The sequence below is a fragment of the Mytilus galloprovincialis genome, chromosome 13 (genome assembly GCF_965363235.1).
Source record: "Mytilus galloprovincialis chromosome 13, xbMytGall1.hap1.1, whole genome shotgun sequence".
Taxonomy (NCBI): Eukaryota; Metazoa; Mollusca; class Bivalvia; order Mytilida; family Mytilidae; genus Mytilus; species Mytilus galloprovincialis.
This window is the reverse complement of record NC_134850.1, coordinates 50,213,298-50,221,185: the sequence shown is the minus strand read 5'-3', so window position 1 is coordinate 50,221,185 and position 7,888 is coordinate 50,213,298.

The following is a 7,888-nucleotide window of genomic DNA, read 5'->3' as shown; positions in this document are numbered from 1 at the left end:
GGAAATAAGGTCAAGTGCAATAAAAAATACTTCTAATCAGATTATTAGGCATCTGTATATACAAAATTGAATTATCTTATCTTCTGAAATAAATCTTTTGATAAAATTTTTAACACTACCAAAGGTTATTCATGTTGCATCTTCAGTGACTTGAAAAAAACTGAAAGAGAGGTTTCTCAGCTCTCCCTCCCTTTCTCAACCTTTCATCCTTTCATAATATCCTTAATCACTTACCATCTATACGTACGCCCCTTCTGCTTCGTGTTGATCTTGATAGGTTTACGGTGATAAACTCCTAGAATATTAATACACCGCGCGTGCGTCAAGTAATTTACTTAAGTTGGTCCCTCCTTACAATTTCACTAAAGGTTTTAGCTGGTTTTTTTGCTGCCTAAATTCAGTCTTTAAAATGGTATTTGGAATGAAACTGTATTTTAAAGTGTCTGTTTTCGTTTGAAGTCTGGGGAAATGTTGGCTGTGCATGTTCTTGATTGTTCGGTATGTTTTTTTTTTTCAGTTGGTCGGAAGGTAAGTTTGCTCGGCCGTGTATACTTTTACAGAAAAGGATCAGTCTGTTTTGTGTTCTGCGGTCTTTTAGTGATGGTAATTATAGTTGATTTAAAATTGCTGTCATACTTCCTGGTTCGCAGTTGTAGTTTGATGTTATCAACCTAGCCGCTCTTTTCTGTACATTTTCCAGTTGGTCTTGGAGATAAAGTTGATGTGGGTCCCAGGCAGTGCTTGCGTATTCTAGGACAGGTCGTATGAGTCTTTCATATGCCTGGAGTTTACCTTCAAGTGGACATGCGGATAGATTTCTAAAATCTCATAGCCCAATTAGTCGCCCAGTGACCAAGGGTATCTATATCTTTCTGTAATTCTGCACAGCCTTCTTCATTTTTAATTTTTCTATAGCATACACAGTCGTCTGCAAACAGTCTAATTTCGGATGTTGCGTTTTCTGCTATGTCGTTGATATGGACTAGAAAAAGGATTGGACCAAGAACCGTTTCTTGAGGTACTACTGATAGGACAGATGATGTTTCGGATTTAACCCCATTCACTACCACACACTGTGATCTAGTAGATAGAAAGGCGTCAATCCAATTCAGGATGTTTTTGGGCACGCCATATTTGTAAAGTTTACTTTTTAAAAGCTCGTGCGGTACGGTGTCAAATCCTTTTTCAAAATCCAAAATAAATATATCCGTTTGTTTCGGAAATTCCTGTTGTCAATGGCAGTTGCCCAGTCATGTATAACGTTAATAAGTTTGGTTTCACAGCTGTGTCTTCTTCTGAATACATGTTGTCGGCTATTTAGGATGTTGTGTTTTTCAAACTGCTGCATTAGGTTTGTGCAAATGACGTGTTCTAGTAATTTGCAAGTAATACATGTTAGGGAAACTGGTCTGTAATTTCTTGGGATGGTTCTGTGGTTCTTTTTGAATAGTGAGCATATGTTCGCACTTTTCCATTCATATGGGATGATTCCTATGTTGAGGGATTGTTGGGAAAAGTGAGCCATAACCTCTGATATGTTAGGTGCCAATTCTTTAAGTACTCTTGGGTGTATACCATTTTTGATGCATTAACATTTTTTTAGTATCTTTACTCCTTTGGTTGTTACTATGATGCATTTTATCTGCAAAAGGAGTTTGGTATGGGATAGATTCATATTCTGTTTCAGTATAAACGCTTGTAAACTGGGTATTCAATGCCCCAGCATTTTGTTGGTGTGTTTCAGCGGTTTTATTATCTTTAGTTTTAAGTGTTGGTATTCCCTGTTTGTCTGCTTTCAAGTTGTTGATATATTTCCAAAAGGGTTTAGAGTCTTGTTTGATATCGCCTATTAAGTTGTTAACATAGTTGTTGTGGGCCGATTCAATTTCTTTGTGAATTTTGCGTCTTAATTCTTGCCATTTTTGTTTTATTCTCATGCTGTTGTTTCTTTTATAGTTGGCTTGTGTTCTGTTCTTTTGTTTATCATCAGTCTTGATGCGAAAAGCTACAACTCTATCTAGCAACTGAGAAGTGCTATAATGTTTATATATAAGCAGCACATAAACAATAACAAGAAAGGCTGTTAAGTGAACTTTTAGACGGCAGCATTTTCAAAAGTTTAAGTGATCAGACTGTTGAAGAAAACAGAAACTACATGAGACAATTCAGAAACTGCACTTCCGTTAGACCAGTACATTCTACCCTTACTATGAAATCACATTCCCTCAGATTCACTCCCTCTCAAAATTCCCCTCACTAGCATATACCCTCACCCTCTCCATCATTTTATTTTTCTTCATCCCTTTCTCGGGAATGCAATACGATATTATAAGATGTACCAGATATAGAAGAATTTACGTTTTAAAAAATGAAGGAAATTAAAAACTTATTGACACCAAACATAAATAAAGGATACTGAGCACTTTTACAAAGGAAGTCTTATATACCTTATATGCGAGTTTCTCTCAATGAGACAGCACCACAACGACTACAGATATATATAAATATAGATGACATATTCACTTTGCTGATGCTACCATTTGTTTGGTTTTTATTTTATTTTTATTTTATTTATTTTTTTTTTTTTCTGATAAAAAAAACTGTCCGCAAGAAAAAAGCACATTCTAATGCAATTAGTTTGTAACGATAATTTTCATTGGACGTTGATAAATATTTTGAGGGGTTAGATTCCACGTTCTACCAGTCCGTAACTAAGAAAGCCACCATTTTGAATTCCGATTTTTTTTTTTATATGTAATTTCTCAAAAAATTAACAAGATATTCTCATTTTGAGCCTCAAAATCTTCTTTTTGTCTATATTGAAACCATTATGAAGCGTACGAAAAGTAAAAATACGTTTAGAATTCATGTTTGACATCCAGATTAAACACATGACGTCACACTGTTAAGATGCTAAAAACAATGCGACAGTTTCGCGGACTTTTTCATTAATGCCATTTTTAAGCCAAAAAATAACATTTATTTTAAGATGCGGCATTAGAATGGAGATAACTGTATTGTATTTTAAGCTTGGCCTTCGTAAAACTTGATTTTACTGTCGCAAATATCCGTTTACCTATCTCCGCTCCGCGTCGCTAGGTAAACTCAATTTGCGACAGTAAAATCTACGTTTTACGAAGGCCAAGCTTAAAATACAATACAGTTATCTCCTAATTTTCCACAGTACTTACAGTTTACATTCATAAAACTGTCAGGAACTATATTTATAGACAAGCAATATACGAGTCACCAAACAGGTCGTTTTTGAAGAAAAAAATAGCATTTCTTTTTTTTCTATTAAGTCCTTTGGTCTTCTCTTCTGCTTTTTTTATCACTTTATTAATGAGACAGCAGCCTAGCGACAAAAATATGCAAACGACATGTGCACGCTGAACGGAGAAAAGGAGATGCGAGTTTCTCTCAATGAGACAGCATCCTAAAGACTGCAGATATATAAATGCCATATTCACTTTGTTGATGCTACCATTTGTTTGGTTGGTTTTTTTTTTTTTTTTTTTTTTTTTTTTTTTTTGTAGTTTTTTTCTGATAAAAAAAAATGTCCGCAGTGAAAAAGCCAGTATAGTGATGAAAGTGGCTTTAATCACCAAAAACGCACTAAAATGAATCAGGGTTTATTAAAGACGTTTCCTATGTTTCCTATACCGTATTTTGGTTGGTTAAACAAGAATTCGTTGAAAGGATTTTGACTTGACTAAAGCAATGTTTTGAAACATGTTACTATCTTCTTGTATTATGACTGATATATTTGTCGCTGGACATGCTGCAGATTCATCGATGATTAAAGTTCTTGAATACTTTGTAGGATCTATTAACTGGAGTTCTAAATTAACTAAAGCAATGTTTTGCAACACATACATGTTACTATCTTTTTGAAATGTTACTGGCATATTTGTCACAATTTTAGTGTAGCGACTTTTAAGTTTTACCTTTATCTTCAGTTACACTAGTCAGATCGTTGTATATAACTTAAGGACGACACCTTTATATATACATTTTTTTTCTAACTACGAAAGGGTGTGGTTTATGACCAAGAATGGCAAAATTCGGAGAATGTATCGCGCAGTCATTATTTATCACATCAGAGAAACATAGTTACCACCAGAGACAAGAACACAATTGAAAATCATTTTTCTATAAGGTGCAACGTATAATACGCGTGTTATAAACAAGGTATTAATCAAGCTCCGAAACGATGTACACCCCGCTAACATGTTTTATAGCTGACCATTTGGTATGGGCTTTGCTTATTGTTGAAGGCCGTATCGTGACCTGTAGTTGTTTTAAATTTCTGTGTCATTTTGGTCTATTGTGGGGAGTTGTCTCATTGGCGATCATACCATATCTTCATTTTTATACAAGCGCTAAAAGGTGATTTCACCTCTTCGAACCAAGAACCAGATCTTCAAACATACGAATATAAAACATTTAAAAGGTAGAACGTATACAAAATCAAATAAGAAACAAATAAGTACCGAACATAAATCAACAGGATCGGTTGAGCACAAACACAAAGTCATATAATTTGGTTATAAAAAGTTCATTTTACCTCAACAAATTTAGAACTATAACCAGAGATAAGAATATCAACAATTAACAAGGGGGAAGGATATTAAAAATCGAATAAACAACGAATAAGGAATAAGTAATAAGTAAGGAATAGGTAATAAGGAATAAGTAACGAATAGGTAACGAATAGGGAATAAGGAATAAGTAACGAATAGGTAACGAATTGGGAATAGGGAATAAGTAACGAATAGGTAACGAATAGGGAATAAGTAACGAATAAGGAATAAGGGATAAGTAACCAACTTGACGTCCATTTAAAACTCGCATTTTGAAATTTTGTATATGAATCAAATAGGATTTTTCTGAATATCGCAAAAATCAAAATCGCATTTCAGTCTAAAATTACAAAATCGCAAGTATAAATGCACTCAATAATTTCTGAATTAACAGTAATTACTAGTTCAGTTCATCGAAAGATAAAATGATAATAAGGCTTTCACCACTTGACATCAAATAAACTGTAAAGAAGCTGCTGCTTAATTTGACGAAAAGCTACAACTCTATCTAGCAACTGGGAAGTGCTACAATGTTTATATATAAGCAGCACATAAACAGTAACAAGAAAGAAGATGTGACAATCATACCACATCTTCTTTTTTATATGTTTAGTGTATTTTTAGACGGCAGCAATTTCAATAGTTAAAGTAATCAGACTGTTGAAGAAAACAGAAACTACATGAGACAATTTAGAAACTGCACTTCCGTTAGACCAGTACATCCTACCCTTACTATGAAATCACATTCCCTCAGATTCGCACTCCCTCTCAAAATTCCCCTCACTAGCATATACCCTCACCCTCTCCATCATTTTATTTTTCTTTGTCCCTTTCTCGGGAATGCAATACGATATTATAAGATGTACCAGGAACTATATTTATAGACAAGCAATATACAAGTGACCAAACAGGTAGTTTTTTAAAGAAAACAATAGCAAATTATTTTTTTCTATTAAGTCCTTTGGTCTTCTCTTCTGCATTTTTCATTACTGTAGTATACATGAAATAACTGCATATTTGAAAATGTATAATGTGCAACAAACAGAATGTGGGGTAAACGTCAATGAGACAGCAACCTAGTGACAAAAATATGCAAACGACATGTGCACGCTGAACGGAGAAAAGAAGAAGCAAGTTTCCCTCAATGAGACAGCATCCCAAAGACTACAGATATATATAAATGCCATATTCACTTTACTGATGCTACCATTTGTTTGGTTGGTTTTTTTTTCTGATAAAAAAAATGTCCGCAATGAAAAAGCCAGTATAGTGATGAAAGTGGCTTTAATCACCGAAAACGCACTAAAATGAATCAGGGTTTGTTAAAGACGTTTCCTATACCGTATGTTGGTTGGTTAAACTTAGTACAAAACGATCGTGCTTACAATTTAATAAATTATCTTTCAAAATTTTATTTTTTAACTGAAATATATAGTTTCCAAAATAAATTTATCCTGGGACATTTCATTTCATCATATTCTTTTCAAAATATCTATGTAAAGTCTAAATGGAGACAGCCATGTAAACCATAACTGAAATATATCACGTTATAGAACGTTCATGCAAAATTTCAAAGAGTTGCGTGAACATTTGACGATTTTTTCGAGTTATATGTTTTAAGGGCATACGATACAGTTTTGAACCTGTATTTACAAGTTGATGAAAATTTGCATATAGGCTATTTTTTACCTCATTAAATCAAATATGTAATAAAAAATATACCTTCATGTGCTACTTTTTGAGTAAAATGAGTTCGAAATTTTGTATATTTGCTCAAAATTCAGATTTGTGTCCGTATTTTCTTTTTCGAAAGAAAGACATAACTTTTTTGTTTTAAAAGATAAACACAAAATGGTTTTTGTTAAATAATCGGTAATTTCTGTATTTTATAAGTATCATTAAAAATTATGCAATTTTTATTCCGAAATAACTCTATATTTATCAAATGTTCATGAATAGAGGAAAAACGTAATTTTTTGCTGCATGGTTATCAAAATTAAAAAAAATGCGCTATTTACAGTTTTATAAAATTTGGGTCACATAATCTCCTTGCAAAATGAAACAAATTGCTGTTTTAAAAAATAGGGGTCCATGCACTCGTTTTCAAATTAAATCAGTTTGAACGATAAAAATAAGTCGAAAAATGCATCTTTTCCCGAGATGTCAGAGTTTGACGTCGCGAAAATAACATTTTACGTTAGCAACGTCATTACCTTCCCTGTAACTGTATCGTATGCCCTTAAGGGCATACGATACAGTTACAGGGGCATACGATACAGTTACAGGGGAGGTAATGACGTTGCTAACGTAAAATGTTATTTTCGCGACGTCAAACTATGACATATCGCGAAAAGATGCATTTTTCGACTGATTTTTATCATTCAAACTGATTTAATTTGAAAACGAGTGCATGGACCCCTATTTTTTAAAACGGCAATTTGTTTCATTTTGCAAGGAGATTATGTGACCCAAATTTTATAAAACTGTAAATAGAGGAATTTTTTTAATTTTGATAAACATGCAGCAAAAAATGACGTTTGTTCCTCTATTCATGAACATTTGATAAATATGAGTTATTTCTGAATAAAAATTGCATAATTTTTAATGATACTTATAAAATACAGAAATTACCGATTATTTAACAAAAAACCATTTGTGTTTATCTTTTAAAACAAAAAAGTTATGTCTTTCTTTCGAAAAAGAAAATACGAACACAAATCTGAATTTTGAGCAAATATACAAAATTTCGACCTCATTTTACTCAAAAAGTAGCTCATGAAGGTATATTTTTTATTACATATTTGATTTAATCAGGTAAAAAATAGCCTATATGCAAATTTTCATCAACTTGTAAATACAGGTTCAAAACTGTATCGTATGCCCTTAAGTTTGTTACATGGGACAACGCTAAGCAAACCTTTTTCTCTGATAAACTGTGTCTTCCGGTGCCTATGAATATTACATTTTTATTCTCTCTCTATCATAATGTGAAAATTTAAGAACCAATCTTTATTTTCATATATTATTTGACATATCTATTTCGGCATTTCTAAGAATTTTTTCCTGTCAATTATTTACAAAGCGCTATTTTTCCATGTTTTCATGGTAGTAGCAAAATCTAACGTTGTGTCTATCTTAATTCTTGTATTATGACTGATAGATTTGTCGCTAGACATGAAACAGATTCATCGATAATCAAAAAGTTCTTGAATGCTTTGTATGATGTATTAACTGGAGTTTTAAATTAACCAAAGCAATGTTTTGCAACACATACAATCCATGTAACTGTCATTTTGAAATGTAAC